At 38.1% G+C, this 26,423-nt stretch overlaps 1 protein-coding gene across 1 annotated transcript in view; it reads right to left on the bottom strand.

Annotated features, from left to right (window-relative positions):
* The window catches only part of BMPR1B (bone morphogenetic protein receptor type 1B), a 146,798-nt gene extending 120,796 nt beyond the window's left edge, over positions 1 to 26,002 (bottom strand). Inside the window, exon 1 of the mRNA XM_021396564.1 lies at positions 25,940 to 26,002. The gene's annotated coding sequence lies outside the window, so the exon portion shown is untranslated. The remainder of the gene's footprint in view (positions 1 to 25,939) is intronic.

The raw sequence follows: 26,423 nt of genomic DNA, 5'->3' as shown, positions 1-26,423 counted from the left end.
CTCCCAGAGCAGCTTCTTAACATTTCTAGTGTTTGTGATAGTGTTTCAACACAGAATATATGATATACATAGGAAATAATGATCATAATGATCATTAAATATATACGTGTTTTTCTACAGGCTTCTCATATAAATTGCTCTTCTTACCTGGAAACCACATCTGTTCTTAAGCTTTGCTTGGTAAGTCTTAAAGCAGCAGACAGCAGCTTACGTTACGTGCCCTGTGTGTGCAAAATGCTGCTGCTAACAAGTAAAGTTAAGGATCTAACCTGAGCCCTATCTTGCACTTCCTTGTATTTGTTAGTCTGAACCTCAGGCTTAAAGTTATTCTAACACAATTTTGTTTTCAACACATATTCAGTATGTGTCTAACACCCTCTGGAGTTGCAAGCCACCCTCCCACTCACCCCCAAAAAATCTTCAACCAGTGCCAAAGTCTATATTTTCCTAACTTAAAGAAGTAATTCCAGGGCTGTCAACTGATAAATTTCATTGAGGGAAATGCTGCTTTCTTTAAGCAACACATTAATCTTCTCTGAGCTAACCATAGTAAACATAAATGTTGAATTGTACAGATTTCACATGTTGCTGCCAGGAGAGAGTTTTAGAAGAATTATCCCCTTTTTAGGTAACCTGGTTTTTAAAATTACACCCTAGAATATGCAAACAAAGAAGACTAATGAACTCAGCAGCCTGTGTGAGTTGAGGAGGCTGTTGAAAAAAGATACTGTGAGTAATGGAAAAAGGTTCATTTTTCAAAAGCCATATGTAGCTGCCTGTGTGAAGGTGGGCGAGGAGGAATCTTACTTGCACCTTGGTTATAACAGTTTGCTGTAAACACTCATTTCCCTTCTGTTATCAGGAAATATCCTGCAGGGATGTGTGTTCTTTGTCACCTTTAACAATGCAAGAAAGGGGGGATTTTCCTCTCCTAATAGCCCACTTGCCTTCCCAACTTCTTTTTTTTTTTTTAAACAAAAACCAAAATCTGAGGTATGTGACATCCATTAACTACTGTCCCGTTCATCTCAGAAATACTCAGTTGTTGCAACATTGACTCTGATTGCCTAATGCAAGAACAGACAGAAGTTTGAGCAGATATTTTTCTGACTTTCGGCTACTAAAAACTTCACATATAGGACAGCAGGCTTGTCATGCAAGTACAACCGTCTACGTACATCAAGAAATGGATACTTGAAAACTCAGCCTAGACATTGCTGAGCACCCATGTTTTAAATGACCCACACCACTTGCAACTGTGCAGGGGAAGAAGTGCGTGCACTTCTGATGCTAGCTGACCTTTTCAGGCATGTTGCTAAATGAAGTATCAACCTGATATTCCTGCAACCATAGACAAAATCTCTGCACACGGAACATCCTTACACAGCAGGCAGTGCTATGCTGTACCCGAAAGACAAACTGAGCTCCCGCTTACAGATGTTATGTCCCCAATAGCAGCAAGCTGGCTAGGACGCTGGAGATAAAAGCAACACTAAATCACTTACTTACCCACAAAACTCTTGTTTTAAATCTGTTGCTTCCACCTGGTCATAATGCAGAGCAAGACGGCTATAATTTGCCAAGAGAAGATTACACTTGACAAGGAGGATTTATTTCATGTTATTTAACTGACAAGAACCCGAGATAAAATTGCCTTCAGCTCTGGCAAGTTTTCTCTTTCACTCCCTCCCCGTCTCTCTTCCCAGGACTGCTGTGCAGTGGTCTATAAATATTGGCCCCAACACTTGCTCAGCGCTCGGCCTGCCCGTGGCACAGACCTGTGTCACCATACACCGCGGCATGGCCGTGATGAAGTTCTCAGCTGCTCAGACAAAGCCATGGATTGGCTCCCACTCCTGCAACACCACCTGCCTGGAAATACCATTCTGCTGCCAGCCTTACAGATGCTGTAGACTGTTCCCAGAGGCCCAAAGCAGGCACAGAACGGTAATTATAAGGCTTGTCCTTAAGAAAAAAATAAAGCTTTTTGCAAGCAGGTGGAAAAGAAGGGGGAGGAAGCACTTTTGTTTCGGCCAAGCAGCGTAATCTTTCCCACATCACAGCACATATCTAAATATCATTTATCTACAATTATAGGCTTTAATTCCCAGATAATGTGAATGTCAAAAAGCTCTGCAAGAACGTTTCCTATAAAAACAAGATCACCAGAATGGAAAAGGTGCATTTTTGTCATGAACTCAAGGCACACATAATAAGATTACATACATATTTGCAGTGTGATGAAAAATACACATTAATATTGCCTCATATAATTTCTGTTAGTAGTCAGATATTCTACGCCCAACATCTTTTTTCCTAATTACACACAGCATAAATAAGCATGAGACAACACTAAGAGTCGGAATCTACTTCCTGCTTCACAGTTTGAACTTCAAAGTTAAAAATCCTCCCAAACCACAGAATCACCATCTCCTGCCCAGCTCCATGAACCCCCTGAGAAACTGTGCTTCCATGAAATGGGTGCCTTGCAGTTGAAAGCAGAGAAAGGGAAAAGCAGTTGTCAACTTTGCATTTACTGTCTGCTCTTGGTGAATAGTGGGACAGGTAGTACAAATGCAGAGAAGGGTCTTGCCTACAATAAAAAACTTGCATGGCATAATGGAGAGTGTTCATCCAAAGTAAAATATAAACCACAGCATCTAACTGCTTTGACCAGTAAGAACTGCTGGACTTTGGTTTACCTTAAAATCAGCTTTTCTTCGGAGTGGCTTATGAGTTTAACATTTTCTTCACCTGCTACGCTTTCCCCAGGATTTTATATATATGTAAACTCAAGACTGTTCCAAGGCTTACAGGACCATCAAGTTTGTGTGAATAAAGCAAATCTGCAGCCACCAGCACAGCTTTAGTCCAGTGGTCAGTATTCTTTGACATTACCACCAGTGTCATGCCCAGTGCCCACCCACCCAGCTGAAAAAACATCAAATGTAAACAAACAAAACACAACAACAATAAAAACACATTTTTACTACTTACAACAACAGTAGCTTTTGGAAATGCTCCTACTACCTTGTTCATAGAGCTAGTGTTCTCCTACTTTCATATTTATTTTTACCTTATCACTTGAAAAACTAAGTTTATCATTATTAATATACTAGTACCAAAACAGACTTTGTTTAAATGGGCATTGTTTTTAAAACACTGGCTTAGAAGCTTTTCATTACTGCCACTGAAACCTTTTGTCTTTAAATGAAAATACATTTTGATGACACCAGTAATTTCTAAGCTTAGAGAACAGGTGCAAAGACTTCAAGCTAATTTACTCATCCTTGGTGATAAAACTTCTGTGCAAAGAACTTCCACGCTTTTTTTAATTTTGCATGACAGCAAGATTGCTGCCCATTCGGTCAGCAACTTAAAAAGATGGTTGTTACTGCATCACTTAAGCTCAAAGTCTTAAAATACAATCTGATTAGCCCTAGATCTAGATTATACCACAAATATTAACCAAAGATAAGAAGCTTACTTAAAATACACCAAGAGCATCATAAATTTTAAAAGGATGTAATGGTTAGATAACATAATCCCTACAAGACTTTAATAACTGTATATGAACAGTATGGACCAGTTCAGTTCCAAAACACCCTTTTAGCAAGATTAATAATAGAAAGCTTCATAATCACCTAGTCTGAGCAAAAAAGCTGCTGATTGATGTAACTTGAAAAAGAAAACCACGAATGTGACAGACTCAAGTTATTTGGAAAGAGAAAAAGGAATGCACTATAAGGAAAAATTATTTCCAGTAATGCTGTAAAACTGTAACACTGTAGCTGATACTAAGTTGTACCCATAACCCTGGATTTCTGCAACCATAAACCAGTTTAAATAATAAAAAATATTTAAAATATTATGTGTATTTTAAAAGCACCTCATTCTGTTTTCTTTTATTACAACAGTTATGATTCGTGCTAAAATTCCAAATTGCACATTTATGTATAATGGTCATGTTTTTCTGTTCTTTTGCTTTCTCCTCCAAAACTCTGAAATTCCCCAAAATTACAAATTTCAGATATCCTATACAAACATTACAGAAGTGAACTTTATCTGCATAGGCAGTAAACTCGTTTACCTGATTAAAAATGGAAGTCAGTTGAAGATGTATGTGTTGAAATTAGCTATTGAGTGTCTCACACTGTAAAAGATGCTTTATGTACCCATTTAGCTGGAGAGGAAAGATATAAATCCTCCATAAATCTGTCCACTGTTTTCTCTGATTAATAAATGCTTTAGAAACACGGAATTTGTTCTCTGAGCAGATGACTGAAGCAAGACCAAATGCTATGGTATTCTGTAGTGTTACCTTTCAACCTGCCAAGAAAAATAAGAAAATGAGCACCCCTGAGGGTTTTCAAACCTATACTAACCACACAAGGTTAGTAACATCTGCCCTCAAGACTGGTGCATTATCAAATGTAATGTTTGCAAAACTGCGTTCACTCTGAGATGGAGTTCTCAGTCTTCAGCATAGCCTACTCTTCTGTACACTGCACAGCAGGAAACCCTATCAGCTGCACAGACACTCCTGAACATGGCTTCAGTTTGCTTTCATGAAATTCACAGAACTTAAAGACATTGTTTCCAGCAATCATTTCTTCCACGTATTTTGTGATTCAGCTCAAGGAGTCATTCAATGCTACACATACCGTCTACAGAATTCTGTTAATTTTCCACAACTCTGGAACTCTAAGTTTGAGTCTACAAGTTAAATTTAAATAATTTTTCTTCCCATTGGGAGGTTTCTAACCACTTACACATTTACGGAAAATAACACATCTCAAGAAGGCCACTAGGAAGATGCTTGGCAACTAGGGATCAAATTCTCATGTTTACTCAGTGAACATCCACTCTGTCTTGGTGCTGTTGTGCTTTATGTGAGATCCACCAAAAAAGGACCTGATAATCACGGTAGAGCCACTTAATTTCTGCAGGGGGAACCCACTCGTACGTTAACTGCTCTCTGTCTCTCTGAATGACAGTCTATGAGTTCTCTAGCCTGGCCAGAAGAGCCCACTGGTGCTGTGATGCGTTCTCATAAAAATATTCAAGAATCTAGCACAGAAATTTAGCAAGAATGTAATAAATAATCCACAGCAGGCATTTATAGCTGGAAATAATGAAAGCGAATTATGTTACAGATTTTAAAGGGTAAGATCTTAGTCTCAGTAAGTCAGAAGAAATCAGTTAGCCTCTGATGATGTCATTTCTTCACTTCAAAGACCACTAAAATTTGTGGCAATTATAGCAGGGATTTTGTCATGCAATAACAGGACTGTCCAGAAATTGTGAAAATTCATTTCTGCTTCATAGGTACATTCCATCTCAGGAAAATTAAAATCAGTTTGAACTTGATGATCTCATGCTGAAATAAATGATACTTGTTCACTCCTCACCTCCTTATTTATTTGATGCCTAGACAGACTGAGAATTCACATCTGTTCAATCGACACAGAAATGGACATGACAGTAATGAATCAGTTGGGTAGTGAAGCATACCTTGGAAAGACACCATTAGACACTATATAGGAACAGAAACTGTTAAAAATAATTAAATCAACCGCATCATGTTATGTTCATTATGAAGATGATTAGCAGAGGATACATCACAGGAGTCAAGACTCTCCCTCCAGAAAGATCATTTAAAAAAAAATTATTCTACACGTATTGAGGCAATACTGAAAATATTTTTTTCCAAAGTAGTCAATTCCCAGAAGCTTTCATCAGTTTCACTGAAAGTTCAAGAGGACTCATTGACTTGGAGAAGAATAACCAACCCCAAATATTTTTCTTGATTTAAGCTGAATGTATTTATTCTTCTACAGATTCCAAACTAAATTATCTTACATTAATTGATAATGAGTCTAATACTTCAAAGCTTTGACAGTATTTTAACTTTAATAAAAAAAAATAAAAGAAAGAGGAAAACCATCTCCCAAACCAGAAACTCTAGACTTGCCAACACTGTGTTCAAACGTTGGAAAACAAGCAGCACAACACTTCAGACTTCCATGCGAAGAGACTTTTGCATACATAGCTAAGGCCATGAAGCTATCTATATTCACATCTGCAGCACCCTCATACAATTTCTCTCTGGGCACATGTTCCTGCATGGTCACAGGCTATGAATTCTTCCAATAAAATGTGTTTTGGATGCCAGTGAGCAGTGACGGAAAAGCTAACTGATCTTGTAAAAGATTTTGGTTGAATTTATTAGACAGACACATCACCATTTCCTACAGTTCTTTCACAAGTTTTTGCAAAGACTTGAACACATGAAAAAACACCTGGGAAAATGCTGAAAGGTAGAGGAGGAAAAGCAGAAGGGCAGAGGGGGTTGTCACAGACCTCCAGTGAAAAAGCAAATGTGCAAAATAATGTGATTAACAGAGGTCATTTTCAACACATTAAATTTACAATACATGTTCTTCCACATATGCTTTCCTTCAGGAATATATGCTGACAGGAGCTAATGAGGTACTGTCAGGGAAGGGCACTCTGAAGCAGGTCCTTGGTTTTGCAACACAGCATCAATAGAATAGCTATCTCTAAAAGAAAGAAGCTTTCAAAATGGAGAGGAAATAATAAAATCATAAAGGATCTCTTAATTCTTAATTTCTAACAAAATAATATGGAAAAAATCCACAGGCACTAAGCTGCACATGGCCGCACACACTGTTTCTGCTACTGAAAGATGAAAACCTAAGTCAGATTTATGAAATTTGGACTTCAGGTTCCCGTGACCCTGGGTTTCTAGTTTCTTCCCACCCACAGCCTTAATAATTAGTTTGATTTTCACTAATAATCCTTTTTCTCTTAAGCCAAATATCTTCTTATCAGATCTGACAGGACAACTATATACTTTTTAACAACAGCACTGATTAGAGGTTTATTTAAGTGTGCTGTTTGCATCATGAACATAAATGAACAATGAAGAGAGAATATGAAAAGGAAGATAACCTCGCAGTGCTATAAGTATTGACTGTGAATTTGTTTTCACCAAACATGCCTCTAAGAGTGTTTAAAATGTCAGAAGAAGGAATATGTTAAAAATTAATATATAAATAAAATTTCCCTTCTTCTTGAGAATGTCTGTTCAAAACTCTGAACAAGTTCCAAACACTGCAATGAGACTTTACTGTATTTCATTCATACTAGTATTACAAACCATTCTAATAATCATCACTCAGAGTGAATTTTATTTAGTTTTAAAGGATTTATTTGTAGGCAGCTAAAAGTAAAACAAAACTTGCATTCTTAAAGCTTGCTAAAGTCCTCTAAATTCCTCAGTGTAATACGTAGGTTGCTCCAAAAGTAATGCCTCCTATTTATTCCATGGAAACTACAACTTTTGTAGCTTTTTCACAGCTACAAAGAGCACAATGACACAATTCATAGAGCAAATCCTCAGTTACAAAACACTCTTTTTCAGCATAGTCACCAATATTAGCTATGCATCTTCAACAGCTATCCAGAAGAGCTCTCCATTTCATGCTGTGACAGCTGTGCGTGGCTGTCTGGAACATGGCTTGTCTTTTGCATCTCTGTTGCCACTGCTTGAAACATACCATCCACCACCTCACTGTGCCCACATCCACTGTTTGCTCTCCATAGCATTCAGCAAGCGTCAATGAATGTCAATAGGTGCCATTTTTTTTCAAAATGAATCACAGAATGGCTTGGATTGGAAGGGACCTCATGGATCATCAAGTTTCAACTCCCCTGCCACAGGCAAGGTTGCCAGCTACTAGATCAAGCATTTGATCAGATTGCCCAGGGCCCCACCCAACCTGGCCTTAAACATCTCTGGGGATGGGGCATCCACAGCCTCTCTGGGCAACTTGTTCCAGCATCTCACCAAGAAATTCAATGACACACCTTTGCTTCATACACACTTCCATGTCAGATGCCATTTTGCCAGACTGCCCCTCTGCTGCCATCTGTCACATGGCAACAGAATGTAATGGAATATTGGCAGAAAGGTTTGGCCTCTACTCCCATACCACTAACATCCACTCTGACATCATAGGCCAACATAATAAAGTAGGAGGCATTACTTTTGGAGCAGCCCTCACAGTTGTTGGCATTTGCTTAAAAAGTTAATGTGAAAAGGACTAACTCTATTCCATTTTCTTAAATACAGCCATCCATTACACAGATTTGCCACTTCTGAAGTACTACAGGGTGCAAAAGGATGCTCACTCTAGGACACAGGTGGGTCATACCATCATTTAAGAACAGCTTTCCTCAAAGCACCATCCGAGGACCAAAGCCTACAGAACATTGGGCCTACTCAACCAACAATACATTCAAAACAGGGGCTGCAGAACCTAGTGTTATGTGTTCGGCCGGAACAAGCACGCATTCCTTGTAGAATAATGAATACACGTGAAATACAGGGTACAGCATGAACTCACATTTTACAAGCATGGCCAGGGGAGTCACACCTCTTAGCTGAACTAGCTGGGAGGGCATCGGGTGGGAAGGGAACACTGAGCACACAGTGGGTCCCATCAGAGTCTCATTATTCACTGTTCTTCACTATATTCCCATTTACAGCCATGCTCCCACTCTTTCAGCACACTGTTGCTTACCTTTGGCTCTAAGGTTCTTTGTTTCCAAGTAATAAATACTTTGGGCTCCAGGGAGCAGACAGGAAGATCATACATGACTCCAAAAAAACTTTACTGTTGATAGATTATTGTAAGTGCTTATTCACTATTAGCTGAAATGGTATTGACTGCACACTTAATAAATAGGCTATTTGTTCTTTTCAACTGAAGCAATACTGTAACGGGACTTCTGAAGTGAAGACCATTAAAAATATAAAGACATCACACAGCAAGTAATTTGGGGAATGTGGTTTCACTTTTCTGTTCATCCCAACACAATCAACAAATGCTGCATCAATAAAAATGCTGCTGCTTGAATAAAAATTGACTGTAGGCCACTTATACACGGTAAGAGTGACCTCGGCATTTCCAAGAAATGAGGCACTAATGCAAATTATAACCACAGTAGTGCAGTTTTATAATACAGTGTAATCATTTTGCTCCTCTCTGGACAAACAAGGCAGCCTTGGCTCTACCAGCGAATATGCTGCCCCGAAGCACTACGCCAATGAACCCAGTGAAGAGCTCACTTTGCTGCAAACCACAAGCAAGTTGTGAGAGTGGAAGCTATAAGGCTGAATGTTTTTTCCTCCTTAACTGATATTTTTAATTTTGCTTAGAAGCAGAGGAAAATATTCCTTCTTAAAAATTCTTACGTTGTAAGCTAGTCTATTTGTATATTATTTGATAATCACAAGATTTTTGTGACTTAATGCCCTGCTTAGAAACTACGTGCAACATAGCTGTCACTTAACATTGGTAAGAAGGAAAAACATAATTTAAACTGCTTAAAAGAACAGAATCATATTTTAGGAATATTGTACAGGAGGAAGACAATAACTGAGAGGAAAATGCAGAAAGAAACATTCAAAACATGATTGTAAAGAATTACAAAAGAAGAAAAAAAGAATGAAGAGGGAAAAAAAAAGGAGACAAAAAAGGAGAAAAATAAAAGTTAGAAATAAATGAAAAAAAAGCACCATCAATGAACAGTAATTACAGCAGTTAATCTGCAAGGTTCCCAATGAGAAAATGCAGCATGTTTGTCAGAACTAAAGTAATTCATTCCCATGATAAAAGCCATTTTATCTTGTCAGTAATTTCCCATTAAGATACAAAAATAAACTAATTCAGTAGGATATTCAAAAGTTTCCATGCTTTTGTTTCCATTTCTGTTACTAAGATGCTTCTGAAGAAATCTTACATGAGGCTTGTACTTCAGCACAGTAAAGCAATGCCTGTAAGAACTGGTAATGGCCAAACAATTAACACGACACATGTTTAGGAACGTGTTTCTTTATGACATTGTACAGAAGTGCCATTATAGCACAAATGGGAACATTACAAATAATGTCAGAGTTCTGCAGTCCAATATGTCTTTATTTTCTGACTTCATAGAGAAAGATATAATGAACAGCAAGGTCAAAAAGCAGTGTAAATTTCAGATATAATTATTTTACATATGTAATTTTTTTTTTATTTTAACTTTAGAAGATCGTTTACTTAAATGTGCTGAAGTTTTGTCTTCAGTAGCAAAGTTTCTGTGCAGTGAGGGAGAGTAAAGGATGCTACTTTTCCACAAACACATATCTCATAGATGTCTTATAAGTACCTCATTTTCCTTCTGATGCTGGACTTCCCCAAACAGCTGGATGCCAGCACTCTCAGCTGGATGCCTGATGCTGGACAGCTACAGTACTCACGGCAGAAGCAAAAACAGAGGTAATGATATACAGTGAATTGGAGTTGTTTAAATCAGACTAAATATTTGGGTTAGAGTCAAATTCCTTCTAAAACACATATTGCAGGCACATGCATGATAGAGATGAGTTCACTAAATAAATAAGACTCCAATGCATGGGAAGGACAAACTAACTCCTTAAGTGTTTCTCAGACAAATGTGATTGATTTATTTCTTGAAATCCTATACTACTTACTTTTCTTGAAGAGTCAGTTATTGCAACTGGTATCATTCAAACGTGTAGGAAGATTTGATAGTCTCAATTCTTTAGTTAATACTTTAGTCATACATCTTCCTTTTCTTCCCAAAATCTAAACATTATCATATATAATGTAATGCAAAAGTCTTTCTTTTTAAAATTTAGTACAACTGGGTCAGATGTTTTCTTTGGCCATACCAGCAGAAATCCCATATTGATTCTGCTTCCAATGACAGTTACAGAAATACAGTTTGCTCCAGACTTAACACCTACACTTTTATTACCTCCTGGTGAATCATGTCAGCAGCATCAAAACTTCACAGGAGGCCTTCATACTTCCATGGTCTCAAAGCTTACTTTCTCTGGCTAGTCAAGATAAGAAACGCAGAAGGAACCTAAGCACACCAAGTCTAACATTGATGTGGAATCTGAATGGGGTTCAAAACTTGTACTTGGGATTCCCTACCCAGTTTACAGGTAGCCATCAATCCCTGACACGTGAAAACTGGAGATGGGGAAGCACCACTACTTTGAAACAGGCTTCTATTCTGCTTTTTGTTACAAAACAACTCACTGCTTTGTGTTCACAGACCCTCCCAGCCAGAACAGTGACTTCCCTCTGGAAGATGGTTAACATTTATATGAACAAAATGATTCAAAACACTAAAACAGAAAAGTAACACATAAAATTCATTTACACTTGCATTTGTGCCTATTGCCTCTTAGCCCATCACTACACACCACTGAGCAGAGCTGGGTCTGCCATCTTTACTTCCCCATTTCATGCCAGTGGAAATTCCTCTAATTAGTCAAAAATTCACATAATAATTTCATTTTCCAATCCAAAGCAGCTTTCAAGTCATTTTTTTTTTAGTCATCTAGACAAAGTCTGAATTTAAAAAAAAAAGCAAAAAAAAGTTACAAAAATAGGGCAGAGGGGCATATAACTAATGAAGCTACCAAAATAAGTTTTAAAAGACATTGAAAATAGATCTGATTTAAGCACTGAACTAGAGAAAAGTAAAAAGAACTATACTAAGAAGCGAAGAGAAAAATTCTCACTGTTAATCACAACTTTTTGGTTGACAAAAGATCATCATTCATTCAGTCTGTTATAGATGTTTCCGTAGTTATTCACAGTCTTGGACTTGTTTCCTGTCACTATTCACAACATGTTTTTTTGGCAAATGCTAGCTCATAATGATTAAGAGCCCATGTATCCAAGTGCAAAATTATTAAAATGAAACTTCAAAGTGTGAGGAGTTATTGGCTATTTCCTTTAAAAAAAAAAAACTGTTTAAAAATTGCCTGCTTTTTGTCACTATCCCTTCCAAAAACCTGATCTGCTGGCTAGTAGCTGAAAACAAGAAATATGGGAAACACTGTTCTGAACCCTGCTCCATGCAGTTGCAAACTGATTTTATGACTACACAGCAAGGGCACGCAACGTGTGGCAAGAAAGCCAATTATGGCACAGGGGTTTATAAAATGCAATCAACCACCATCCTTCTCCCTGTAACTACATATCTGATTAAAAACCAATTAACTGTACGTATTCCTCATTAACATAAACAAGAAAATTTTGTTCATCCTTCTGGGAAGCTGGAAACATAGCAAAGCATGGCTATGGTCTTTTTTCTGGGGGGGGACTCTCTCTTCTGAAACCGATTTCTAGTTTTCTTTCAGAAGCTTTGGGGAAACCAGTCTCAGGGTAATTTTGCATTAATATTTCATACATTCTGGGGGGGAAATGTTCAAGCTGAAGGAGGCAAAAAAGAAACTGAGCAGGCTGAAGTCAGTGGACAAGATGCTTAGCACAAAAACATTCACCTGGGAGGAAGAAAGGTGGCATTTTCTCAGAGATAGAAAGTAAAGTATACATACATATTTTATTCCTTTAAGTGTAAGATATATTTTGTCTTTGTACTCTTTATTCTAACAATTAAGAAAATATTTTGCTTATCAGTATCTTAATTGCATTAAGTTGAGACAGTTAAGAATGTGAGCATCTTATATACTGAAAAACAAGAATAGAGAATGAAAACCTCAGCTTCTGTGTAACCTTTTCTTTCTGAAGGTTCACAATATATTGCTAGATTATTTTCCAAAGGTAAACAATATTTCTTCATTCTTCATTAAACTAAAAATAAGGCTGCTCAAAGATAAGCTACAAATAAGCAACATTTGAAAAGAGAATATCCTAAAAATTACATGTAATTCAACCACATCATCTAGACAAATATTGTATTTTTCTTGCTTAGATGCAAGAAAACTTAAAAATAAATAAGGAAAACACCTCACTTTTTGTAACCATGGGCTCTGAGACAGATAAATAATTTTAGTCATAACAGCTAGTGATAGGAATGTGTTTGGGGTTACTTTGTCCTCCCTCAACATAGGAAAGATAGAGTCCAATGGAAAAATGTCAGATACTTAAAGCAATCTAAACCAGAAGGTTGCAAACCTCCAGAAAATGCCACTGATTAGATAATGTGACTCACTGAACTGACATTATGCAAAAGCAGTCCTATCCCTTCAAAAAAAAAAAAAAAAAGATAAAAATAGAGACATGGCAGAAGAACAGCGAAGAGGATGCTCTTGAATTACCACCAGAAAGAGAAAGGAAGCCTCCTCTGTGAGGAGGAACTAAGCATCACAGGCATCTGAAGAATCAGGAAAAATTCTGAACCAAGAGGAGGAAAGGATGTTCAAGGAATGAGTACATTCTTCACAACAGGAAAAAAGGGGCCTTAGAAAGGGGATATGCAAGGAGGCTGCAGCACACATACATACTAAATGATGTGAGGATGCATAAGGAAGGGTTCTGTTAAAAGGAGAAAAGGAATCATTCCAAAAGTTTTCTGGAGAACAAAAGTTCCTTGAAGCTTTTGGAAAGTGCAAATATTAAGAAGTAGAATTAGGGTACATGTACTAAGGTTTCCCAAAGTTCACATACTTTATAGCAACTAGAGATAAGCCTTGCCTTGTAATGTGTGTGGATAAGAAAAAAGAAAGGAATTTTGCTGAAGGAGAGAAATGAAATTAATTTACCACCCCCCAAAAAATAAGTATTTGCCAAGAGGATGGTGCTATGAATGAAGACAGAAACAAGAAATCCTTACTGTAAAATTCTGAAAAGTTATGAAGAATATAGGCTGTACTTCCTCTCCACTTACTGAAGCAAACAAATCTAGTGAATTTCATTTCTGTCATCACAACATTCAAAGTAGTTAAGTAGAAACTAGTGTGCAATAAAAAATTACTATACGTATATTAGTGTTATATGTAACACTAAAGAAAAGATTCCACTTGAATCTTATTGCATCTATAATTTTTATTGCTAGAATTTTATCATTACAAAGCTAATTAGATTCAATAGGCTGGCTTCCAAGGTCTTTACCTCAGCAAAAAAAGAGAAGGAAAAAATATATTTACTAGTAGTATCCTAGATTTGGCAAAATTCAACAAGACTACAAGATGCATACATTAGAAATTAGGGCAATAGAGAGTCTTTGAATTACTACCACATGTACCTCAAATTATACTCAGGGAGGCACAAGATCCAACATTCAGAGTCTCTGTGCACATTACACTGAAGCGTAATTTACAGCAGACCTTTCACATTAAGCTTTCATGGTGGTAGCTGTGTGTGTCTCATTATTTTTTAATGAGAGATTTGGATAGCAGTGATTTGTCCCCCATACACAGTCCTTACACATTACAGACTGTGTTAGTACCAGTGGTCTGCTTATTTAGTCTCTTCCTTATTCGCACCCTGTATTTTTGTTTGTCACTATACACATTTATAATATGCTTTAGCTTTTGGTTAGCCCTAAAGCATTCAGGCAGTTGGATTTGATATTTGTAGGTCCCTTCCACGTGAACTATTTTGTTCCATTTGTATTTCAGCTACCATCCAGTAGCTCATACTATGCATACACTCCTTTTCTTCCCCACTCCTGTGCCTCAACACATATCCTTTAACCGAGCCTTGAAAGAAAAACTCCTGGCATTTGTCAAGTGTAGTATGTGGATAGGTCTCCACATTTTAAGCTTTCTTTTGGCTGCAAAAATAATCTTCTAAACATGAATGGGGAATAAACATTACAGCTGGATTCCCATTTTGCAACCAAGTCAACAATTTTTGATACCTCTTCAGATGCAGAGAACTATGCCAAACTGCAGCTGATCACAGCAGCTAAATAAGAACCAGGCAAGATGCAAAGACGGCATCAAGACCAGGCTGCTTGTGGGGACAGTGAACAGCAATGGGAATAGGACTGCTCCCACCACCACAGAACAGACAGCTTCCACCTTCTTTGCTACAATGTGATAGTGGTCTGGCTTTATTTAAGTTGATTTTTCACTTTCTACTCGGAGGCTGATACAAAGAAGCATCGCCCCCTTCTGCTCATCCCAGTCTGATGGTAGCACAGCCAAAATGATTTCAGGACCAGGGTAGGATGGGATTCAAAGCACATAGTTTAGAGAAGGACTCAGCATACCGGGGTCTATTGGATGGTCAGAGTCAACAGATGTTAAGTCAAAACTTCTCAAAGATATTTAGGGATCTGAAGGAAAATGTGGACCAGTTCACAGCAACTGATACCAAACAAGGAATAGTTTTTTCTTCTGCCTACAAAAAAAGTAATGGGCACATAACATTAAGAAAAAAAAAGTGTCTGAGAAAACGCAGTTATAGCATTTTGTTCCTTCACACCTTTCTTCCCACACTTACTTTTTAGTCCACCTAATATACAGACATTCACTTTCATGTTTAAATCCAAGTCCTCCTTAATCACTGCCTCTGAACACAACAGGGAGCACAGCAGCTCAAGTATTTCTGCCCTGGCACGGAGGCACAGGATACATTTTTCAGGCCCTGGCCTCAGCCTCACTCCCTGGTCCAGCTCCTTGAGGAGACAGGACAACTCAGTCACACCTCATTCTGCAGCAGGCTGCGAGCAAAATCCGTTCCCTTGCTGCAGCAGCAAGAAGTGCCAGACTGCCTCAGGACCCCACAGTTGCCCTGGCTTCACCCTGCCATTAGTCTTCAGCAGCTAACAGGAATTAGTGCAGCACTGTGACTATGGTGTAGACAGCAAAAACTATTAAATGAAGACTACTGATGAGCCTGTGACTGAGCTTCCTCATTTTGATAACATTTATTGCTCCAAACAAGGCCGTTCCTACCAAGAATGACACAAGAACTACAGCTAACATGCACAGTCCAGAGAGCAGCAACCACTCTGGACATGGTAGTGCCTGCCCAGCCAAGGAAACATCAGGCAAAATGTAGCTCAAAAACAGCAGATAAACACCAAATCCCAATAAGCAGGTTTATATGGGACCGGGGGAATGGAAAGGCCACAGTCCCACACATACCGCTTTCAGTGTCCCCATGGGAGCATTTGGCAGCACCCCATCTGCTAAGCTCCTGCCCACAGGCACCCACACAGCCTCTAGCATCATGGCCAAACTCACTCCTGTGAATTTAGAACCCCAGTGAATCCAAAACCTGCATTTGTCCTCATATACAGTGCAAGAAAGCTGAGTACTACTACAGATTCCCTACTCCCACCCTACAGCAAAAAGAGGTTTTCCTCTGTCCACTATTTGATAGCCCACTGGTACAAAGTCTAGTTCCTGAAAGTCACTCAATAAGCTGTTTTCCTTCAGTCTGTAGCAATAAAACTATACAACACTATAAACATTTTCCGCATTTGACTCCAAGATGTTTGGCGCTCTAGCTGAAAACACTGCTCCTTTTGTTTTTATGTTACTGCAGACCCTTTTAGACTCATTTTCCATCAAGACACCAAATATTTTTGTCTTCTATTCTGTGTCTGGTGGGCCCTTTCAAAAACCAGGCAAAAGACTTTTGAGCAGCAATTGGAGGAGCATCATGGCACATCACAAATCAGACCCATCAAAAAGCAGGGGGATGCTCAGGGAAGGATTTTCCCTTCTGTAACCCTTCCAACGCATGGGCTGGCCACACAAGGAAGATTAGCACTAACAAGAGATAGGGATCTTCATCTCACAAGAAGTTACGAGGAAACAGACTCCACAAAGAGCAAAACTTCCCTTTTGTGCAAAGTTCAAAGCAGAGGAAAGCCACCAACTCTCTGCTGAGTGTTATCAGTCTGTGTCCGAGGAGTCACCTTTGTACAGGAACATTTTCTCCTTTTCTGCCCCAAAGAAGGACCCAATGTCTGAAAAGTGCAGGGCAGGTAAAACACAAGCAGAGTTATGGCATAAGAAATTCAATAAAACATCATGCCCATACAGCAGCTGGCTTCCCTACTACCAGTGCTGACAGGAATGCTAATGTTTCAGTCAAGGAGAGGCAATATATTTCCTTAGAGCAAGTGATACAGTTAGAAAACAGACAAGCTTTTGGGCACAGAAGGTCTTTCTCCTACAGACCTGAGTAAGAGCTTGGTTGCCTGAAAGTCTGTAGTTTTTTTCCTAGCTAGATTGATTCATCTAATGAAAGATATTACTATACTTTAGTAATATCTTACTATACTTTAGTAATTACTTTATAGTAATATATTATATATTATATATATTATATATATATTATTATATATATTATAAACACTGCCCTGCTTAACAGTCTCTGACATCAAGGCTACAACAGAGATACTATTACATTTTTGTTGTACTGATGGCTCACAGTATTGACTTTTGTTCAGCAGCTTTTTTTTTTTAAACAGGCATTAGTTTATTTCACAGAGGACAGACTACTGGTTTTAAAGGGAACTACTGATTATAAAGCATTATTAAATTCTTGGTAAGCTGGCTAATATTTACTTCTAACATTTAAAATCTATTAAAATATATTTATGCAAATAACAATTACTCTCTGGAACTTAATGTGAGGGGAGAAATGAAAAAAAGAGTTTTGTAAAGAAGTTTATTTACTGATATGAACTAGTTCAAAACCTTATGGTACGCTACATACAAACCAAACTGACTATAAGTACAATGCCAGAGAGCAAAACTTTCTAAAATGATAGGGGGTTGAGGAAAGGGGAAGGAAGAAATTAATTTCTGCATGAAGCACAGGTGACTACAAATTCCCATGTATTCATGAACTTTAGTCTAATGACAATGATATGAGATAATTCCTCAGGGCAGAAGAGTAATGATAAGAACCATAATCTGAAAGTACTTTCAGTGTAACATGGTGTTTCTTCATTAGCTTTCTAATTGTCTGTTAAAAAAGGTGTGAAAATAAAACAGATTTTGTTCTACTAGACATCAGACTTCTTTTTATTTTTATTTTACAATTCTTTCAATTATAACAAGAAGGGAATGGTAAAAAGAACCTTCATAAGGTATTTACATTTGGAATGAAACTGGATTTGTTTTAAACATACCATCCCAGCCAATGTGGCCTGATCTTCAAAAATAGGACTGTTTGGAAGTGTCCTCCTACCCAGAGTATTGTATGGCACAAAAGCTGTAGTAATGGACACCAAACATTAGTCACTGAGTACAACAGAGTGTCAAATGTTCAAAAGAATGACTTTTTTTTGGTAGGCAGCCATCTTATATATTTCACCTGCTGAATTCAGCTTTCTGTGATTACAAATCAGAAAGTAATTTTCACATGCTTTGCCACGTTTAGTATTAGTATTACATGTATGTTATGTGCTTTTGAATCTGCTTTAGGACACATTTGTAGAAAAGTCAGGCACTCTTTTGTAAAGTTCCTCCTAGATGAACAAGAAGGGTTTGTAACTGATAATCCCCAGAAGGCATTAGTTATTTCTTTTATGAAATTATTTTTCTATATGCAGCCACAAAATGGGCATCATTTGATGCATACCACAGACAGGGATGACATAGTCCTTATCTAGCATCATGTTGCAAGGTTAGCATTGATTTTCTCTTAGTATCTTCAGCTGGCTCACAACCACCTACCTGGTGTACAACCAATAACTCTGCATCACAGAGACGAGAGAGGCACTTAGCTGCTGGATCTTCTTCCACACAAAGAAAGCACTGCAAAAGACAGCTAAGGTAACAGCATTAATTGACTGTCTTTTTGTGGCCATATTACACCACAAGGCTTGGCGGGTCTGTGAGCCAGGTCATGCCCCAGTCAGGCTACTGGGCACTGAACAGCAGTTGCCAGTGTTGTCTCCTTACTCCAGGCAGAAGATCCAGGTCAGACACAAGCCGGCTGATCAACAAGCATCTTGCTGCTCTGTGCAGTGCTGCAGCTCCTTATCTAGAGCCATGTCAAGGGAATGTTTTGGATACGCTTGCTACTTTTGTCACATCAAATGCAGATATTGCTTACTGGAACACAGAGACCTATGTTCAGTTTGTGCATATCACCAACAAGATACTGAAACTCCAGTCAAGGCACCCCAGACAAAATGCAATATAACAATATGAGTGCCCACATCCTCTGGCACCTTTATTTAGAAAGAGTGATAGGAAATTAGGCATAACAATGATAGCAACAAATTCCTAGTTTTATTCAGTACTACATTTTCTCTGTAAAGTGGCCTCTATGGCATCACTAAATTCTAGATGCATGGAGAAACAAAGAAGCAAGTCTCCTTGACCTGAACTATAAGAATTGACAAGAATTTTAAAACCTCTACATACAGTCTGCATAATAATGATACTAAGGAAAAAAAAAAAAGACTACATTAACATACTTCACACAAATTGACTTCTGGGCCAGGAAGCTAAGTACAACACTGTTTTCATCAACTTTAAATGATGCACAGTTTGGGTCAGAGGAGAGGCAGAAGGAAATGGGACCAACCTTTGACCAGTATGACAGCAGCATAAGTAATCCCTTATTGCATTATGAAACGATTCATACATGGAGACCTGTTACTTTACTGGCCTGTTAACAGCATCACAGATCCTCACCATGACTTCTTTTCATTTTGTTCTACATCAGACAAGCCTACTGCTGTCATTGGTAGAGAATAGAAAAGCTGTTACTGTTTTAATATAAAACACAGGAAAAAAAATACACAGCAGCTGTTCATATTTGCTAGGAAGGCTGTTATAATAATGATGTCATGGAAAAAGACTGGAATCTATTAAAACAAATCAGACAGGCAGGCCATTCAAATCCTTCAGACAATATGTGTATACAAGTTGCACCATGTACCTCACATTAAAATAAAAACAAGCCACTGAGTGGAGTTCTTTAAAAATATCATTCAGAGCAGGCAGCTAAAGTCATTTCATAGCTTTCTTTCAATAAATTAAGTTTACTACTGGAACTACCCAATAAAGCAAAATACAAAAGCTACAGCCAGCTCACTGTCAAATAACCTCATTTTCACCTATAAAAGCATTTAAAACTATTTTGAAATCACACGCTGAAGCTACACAGGAACTCTCCCATTGACAAAGGAGACAAAAGGGGATTTTTCTTGGGGGGGGGGCAAGGGGGGTTGATGGATGATATATTTTTCCTCAGTAAGGAATTAAAACATGCAGTTAGAAGGAACCCCACCCAGGCCTCAATTTGGCCTAAAATTAGTTATCAGGCATTCTTCCCTCTGTGTGATGCTACTTTTGAGCCACAGCAAGTTTGCACCTCTTGCTGCAGCTTGCTTGCATACCTCTCCTCAAACTGCACAGCGCAAGGCTTGCTCAAACATTATGCTTTCTCTTCCCTGGGGTATATTAAAAAGGAAAAGGTTTATGGTGCAAAGCAGACAAATTTGGTAGCTATCTGGTTGTTTAAAAAAAAACTATATGTTGCGCCATTTCTGATAAGCTACACCTTCCTCCCAAAGAATATCACTAGAAAGGATTTTCTGATGGTGGCCTAAAAACGTTCGCGTAACCTGCGTGGGACTGAAGTGACACATTTCTTTCTGGCACAGAGTCTGTGACAACACTATATGGAACCGTAAGATTGTGAATTCCTGCTCTCTTTCCGATTGGTGAAGAGACAGACTCTCAGCAAACTGGTGACTAGTGAAACAAAACTGTAACAATCTCAGAAGGCCTCAGAACAAAAACTGTACACTAACACCCTTGTGAAAGTTGCAGAACAAACACATGTTGTGCACAAGAGCAAAGAAGAAGCCAGGAATTATTCGTCTTGCTTAAGGCGGTCTCGGGTCCCTCCCCGCTTTTCCACCCCCCCCAACCACAACCCTCCCCAACCACCATGTGAAGGGAGAAGCGCAGACAGTACAGCAAGTGCACAGCATGTGATACCAGACACTCTCCACCTGGCAACATCTCCTGACTCAGCTGGAGGGGACCGTCATAAGGCATAAAAGGCAATGCCAACCCCACAGCCAGCAGTGCTCACCCCATCGTATCCTTAACTACCCTAGAAAGAGGAGGACAGACTCTCAGGACACCACAGGATCTGCAGTAGTGACTTCCTTTGCTTTTTTTTTTTAAAAAAAAAACTCTCTCCCCCCTTTTTTTCTTCCTCTCTCACTCACCCATCTTTTAGTAAATAAAAGCACACCTTTGCTTAATCAACACCTTGAATCCATTCTGAGATTTAATTCAGAGGGACTGGGCTCAACCGCAAAGCCTCTTCGGCTTGCAACAGTATGCAATAGCACTTGGCACAGCATGCATGCTTTTCTGCTAATGCAAGATCATCTTTTGACCCTACTTTTTAAAAAAAAAATTCAAGCTGACTTTAGCATATTCTGATGCTAGAAAAGTACAGCAAGACTGATCATGTTTAATCTTTCAAAGTCACAATAGACCAAAACACAACAGACACAAATACCACAGGCAAAGTTTTAACTTGTGTTCTGGGAGCGCTGAGAGAGCAAGAGCTGTATTCTTCAAGATGAGAGAGCAGACTCTTAGCTCTACAGCAGTCGTGAACAGTGTGGAAAGCAGTGGTCCCACTTTCCCTACTGTCTTACCAAACTGCAATGAAGTCAACTACAGATGATTTCCAATTTTGAATATTCTGAAATACACCAACAAAGCCACATGTGAAGTGAATATATGTTAGAAGTAAGCATTCTAGATTTGAGATTGAGTAGAAGTTAATGACAGCCTTCAAGTTGTTCTTTTTTCAAACTATCAAATTTTGTACCTCATACTGTTAAGTATGAAATACCAGCTACAAACAAAATTAATGAAAATATCTTGAACCTCCAAAAATGAATGTAGCTGCAGACTAGCTTGAAGTGATAACTACCAAGTCACCTGAAAAGATGTTTGATTATAGCCCCTGTCAGTTATACGTATTACATAAGACATTACACCCTGCATTAAACTATACTGAAGACCACAACCATCTTTGCAGCATAGCTGTCTATCAGATTTCAAAATTTTTGTAAAGATTACTAGCAGAACTCCAAAAAAAAAATCAAATTGTTAATAATAAAAGAAGGTAACTTTACAGATGCATTCACACTTAGGCCATTTAATACTTTCTCCTGCAACTGGGTACATACAAATTCCAGGGTTGACGGAAGCCTAGCTGCCAAATCAGACCCCTACTGTTTTGCTCACACTCCCAGACCCTTTAAAAGCATAGGTTAGGTATGCAAGTAGCTCTATGTATTAAACTGAAAGTTCAAAAGATTTGAACCAGAGCTAAGTAGAGTAAAATGAGTTTGAATGTCTCATCTTAGGCACCCATTGTATCCATAAATGATAACTATTATTGTATGTAATAAAATAGCGTTAACAGAAGATGAACACCCAGGGCAAGCATATAAACCATTCAACAGTTAATGTCCTTGTCTCATGTTTTCAATTTTCATTGCTACTGGAGATCACATGTTATGATGTCAGCTTGAATCTGGATTTCCATTTTGAGTAAATCCAACTTTAAATCGTGATACTAAGGCATATGTCAAAAAAAGTCTCTTAGTTCTATAACAGAGTAAGCTTATGCACTGTTACTAGAGTAGATTTCACATTCAAGTGCCACTTACTCAGCAAGCACACACCACTTGTATATATCTTCCTGTACATCAAACATGCCATAAGTCAAACATGCAAAAATAAGATTTATCAACACCAATGCGCAATACTACACACCAACACTTAGAGCAAGGGTTTGTAGCTGGGGCCAATAGGAAATTAACTAACACCCCAGAGCACAATGCAAATTGAATCTGCCAAAAGGATTGAAGAGAAGGAAGAACAGGAATCTCTAAAAGAATTCTGAGCTGGAGGGAACTGTGGGGAATACGATCCTTCAGAGCCAATGTGATGGAGATGTTTCATGGGGTCTGGCACTCAAGCGACATCCACTCATTTATTCTGTCCTGCTCAGCAGACCAGAAGACTCCTCCCATTAAGCAAGAAGCAGTTTTATGAGACAACTGAGTGGAGCTGACAAGTTGCCACCAAAGGTGCTGCCCTGCTCCCCTCTCCTAGTTCTCTCCCTCCAGTCCTGTCCTCACGCTCCCATTTCCCTTGGAATATCACTTCTTTTTCTCCCCACAACCCTGCCTCTGACACCATCTTAAAAAGGCCATCCACTTGGCAGCTACCTCCTCCTCCTCTCTCCACAACCTCCCTGTTCTTTCCTATCAAAAACAAATAGACTTCAGGTGCTTTTTCTCCCTTAAGACAACTCTCTGTGGACCCACTAAAAGCCAGCTCAAGAATCAGGGCAGTTTCAAGCCCAGACTGTAGAGCAACATTTTTCTGAGCATTTCCAAGGTGATTCCACAATACTGGCTGCTTGCAGGGCTGGGGGTTGATACTCAGTTCTGCTGATGACTCATAAAGAATAAAAGGAACCAGGCATACCTTATCTCAGCTGTATTGGTTCCATGTGAAATATTAGCAGAAAATCATTCCAGCTGTTGAAATTATTAGGTTTAACATTATCATTAATAGTTATTATTATTATTATATAATTTATTCTCTTCATGAAAGAAATATCTGTGGAATACCACGATTAAGTTTAAATCCTTCTCAAAGCAAAATCAAGCTCAAATGGTTTTTTCAGATGTACAACGCATGAAAGACCAGACCTATTATTAATGTAAAACTCGATAATAAATGACAGGAAAAAGAAACAAGACTTAGTGCAGGTATAAAGTGAAATGTTTATATACAGCCTTTGAAGTACAACAGTTCCTATATTTGCAAAGCAACAACAGACAGCAGCCATACAACACATTAGAGTTACTTCAACCTTTGCAACAGAAGGGAAGTTCAAAATGTAAGCAGTCACTAAAACCTCAGAGTTTGATTTCAGTTGTAAATGTTAAACTGTTAAAACGCTATAGTCAAAGACTGGACAATCTTCTATAGCATTTTGAAGACAGAATCTTATAGTAGAATGTATGCTTTTCCAAAATTCTTGTATCATCTGAAAGTTTAGTGCAAAAAATAGGTAAAAATAAGGAGTATTTCAAAGAATTATACAGAAAAAGTATGGAGCTACTCACAGTTCTGTGTTCAACTTACTAGTGCATTTTCTTCCTAAAATGACTGAAATGGCTTAACATATAATGCAAGAAGTCAGAGATAACTCCTTATTCCAGAGAAGCATCTTAAGCATAGAAAAACTCAGTGACCTTCAGAAGATCCTCACTGTGAAACAGTAAAGACATTTGCATCTATGAAGATGTATAATCAAATGCAATGTCTATGTTCATGCAATTAAATTGGTACTATTACTTGGGTATTCTTTTTCTCAAGCAGACAAACAACAAACAAGGATAGAGAAGAAGCAGGCCCAGTATTTGTTATCTTAGAAATACACAGTGTAAATAGATCACTAACCTTAAAAGGATTCAAAATGAACTGCATTTTTAAAAAGTCTACTGTAAAAGGTAATCTTTCTAAAATCACTTTAAAACCTACTTGAATATCTAGCAAGAAAAAATAATCATTTTCCACAGCCAAGGCAAGACAAAGATTTACGGAAGAACAGAAAAGTAATGGATTACTCTAAGTGGCCTTAAAAATTTTGTGCAACTCATTCCTATAAAAGTGAAGACAAAAATTGCAAAGTTTGTGCTTAATTAATGTCTATAGCTTAGAAGCTTTTAAAGATAACAGATAGCTTCTAGTGTTCTTAATACCTCCATGAACTTACTGGCACCTCAATGGTAACACATCCATTTTTATAAGAAAAGGCTTCAATTTTATTTCAAACTTAACAGGCATTCATTCTTCTCCTTTCAAAACCTAGGCACAAGTAACAAAGCACTAGAGCCTTATAAATTCCCCAACACCAAATGCAAATTAAGTCATGAAATTGCTCTAGGACATGTTCCAAGAATGCAAGCCCAAAGGAGTTTCAACACAGTTTTTTCTACTTCAGGTTCTTTACGATACTTCATCAGCAAGGTAACAGAATATTACAAGGTCAAAAAGAGTTGTCTGTGTATGGAAAGATTTAATTATCCAATTTCAACAACTTTCTGTATTGTGTTTACAAGCTCTAAGATGAGAAATATGTTTATAAGCAGTATAAACTGAAAGGATGGCAAAGGTTCTGCAGATCAAGCAGCTCAGAAAGTTTTAATTCCCTTGGAATGGTGTATTGACAGTTTATAACTGAAACACTAACTTCATGTTTTGCAAATGGCTATTGTGTTGGTGGATTTTTTCTCTTTTACTCAGAAATATGTGAACTGCTCACTTGCATTGTACCAGTCCGTATTAGAAGTAAAAAATATGCACGATCCCCAAATCATTATGTGAGAAAGTAAAAAGACTTATGTTCTATGTCAGCTGTGAGTATATGGCTTTACAGGACGATCTCCAGCAAATTGGGATTGTTCCCATAATGAACTAATTATTTAATCTTTCAGCAGTCCTCCTGAAAATTTTCTTATGCACAATGCAGGTATTTTAACTGATTGTATAAACAAAGAACTGCTGATTTTTCGCTCTGCAGAGCTACTGCTTGTTTATCCCAGGGGAGAGATCAGTCAAACAAGGACAACTTAAGTTACTGGACTTGCTATTATTTAGCAATAACCCCTAGGGGACTAAGGACGTTTCCGGAACATGAAGTTTGAGCCCACCAATGCTCCTCAAAAAATGAGAGAGACTATGGCAAGCGCTCCGCACCAGTCATTTTGCTAAAACCTGGTATCCAAGAGCTGCCCATGAGCTGCCTTCTCAGTTAACACTAGCTTTTCTGCCCAAAGACAATTCTTTACCATTCCTTCCTCAAAAGACATGCTAGGTACCAGGCATTCAAAATGGTAAAACCATCTGAAACTGTATATTTGTGTCTTTCTCAAGTAGTCTGTTTACTACAGCCTACATCACTGTCAACATCTCAAGTGACTTTTCTTCAGCTTTCTGAAGTGTAGGTCACAAACAGTAACTACCCTCTGTGTTCAGTTCACACTGGCAATTTTTAACTAACATGGACTTCAGAAAAAAAAAATAACTAATTGTCCTTACCTGAAGAACTCAATTTTCAAGAAATCTTCTCGTCTCGTAGTCTAAGTAAAATGGGTGTAACCTATAATAGAAAAGAATATTTTAATTGCATTAACTTTTAACACAAGCATTGTAATTCAATCATATCTGAGAAAATGACAGCTAATTTTTTTTGTTACTATGCTGTGGCATGACTTCTAAGCATGACTTACACCAAGAAGCAATTCTTTGACAAGAATTGTACAATAACACATTATTTACTCGCTAATAAGAAGTACCTTTTTCCTTTTCCAGCATTTCTGCTCAGACATGGAGATGTAAGCTCTGCTCTACCTCTACATATTACTCATAATGACAGTGTTGTGGTTAGATTAAATAATTAAGATCCTGCTAACATCCTATTTCTTGTTACTAAACAACCCAATCAATTGAATTAGGCACTTGGGGAAGAGGTACATGATTGGGCCCAGATGCACTCAATTCCCATCTTACGAACCCATCAATA

Source organism: Numida meleagris, chromosome 4, assembly GCF_002078875.1.
Source record: "Numida meleagris isolate 19003 breed g44 Domestic line chromosome 4, NumMel1.0, whole genome shotgun sequence".
In the NCBI taxonomy this organism is placed as follows: Eukaryota; Metazoa; Chordata; class Aves; order Galliformes; family Numididae; genus Numida; species Numida meleagris.
Note: the sequence above shows the minus strand (reverse complement) of the source record. Positions and strands in the feature narration are given on the sequence as shown.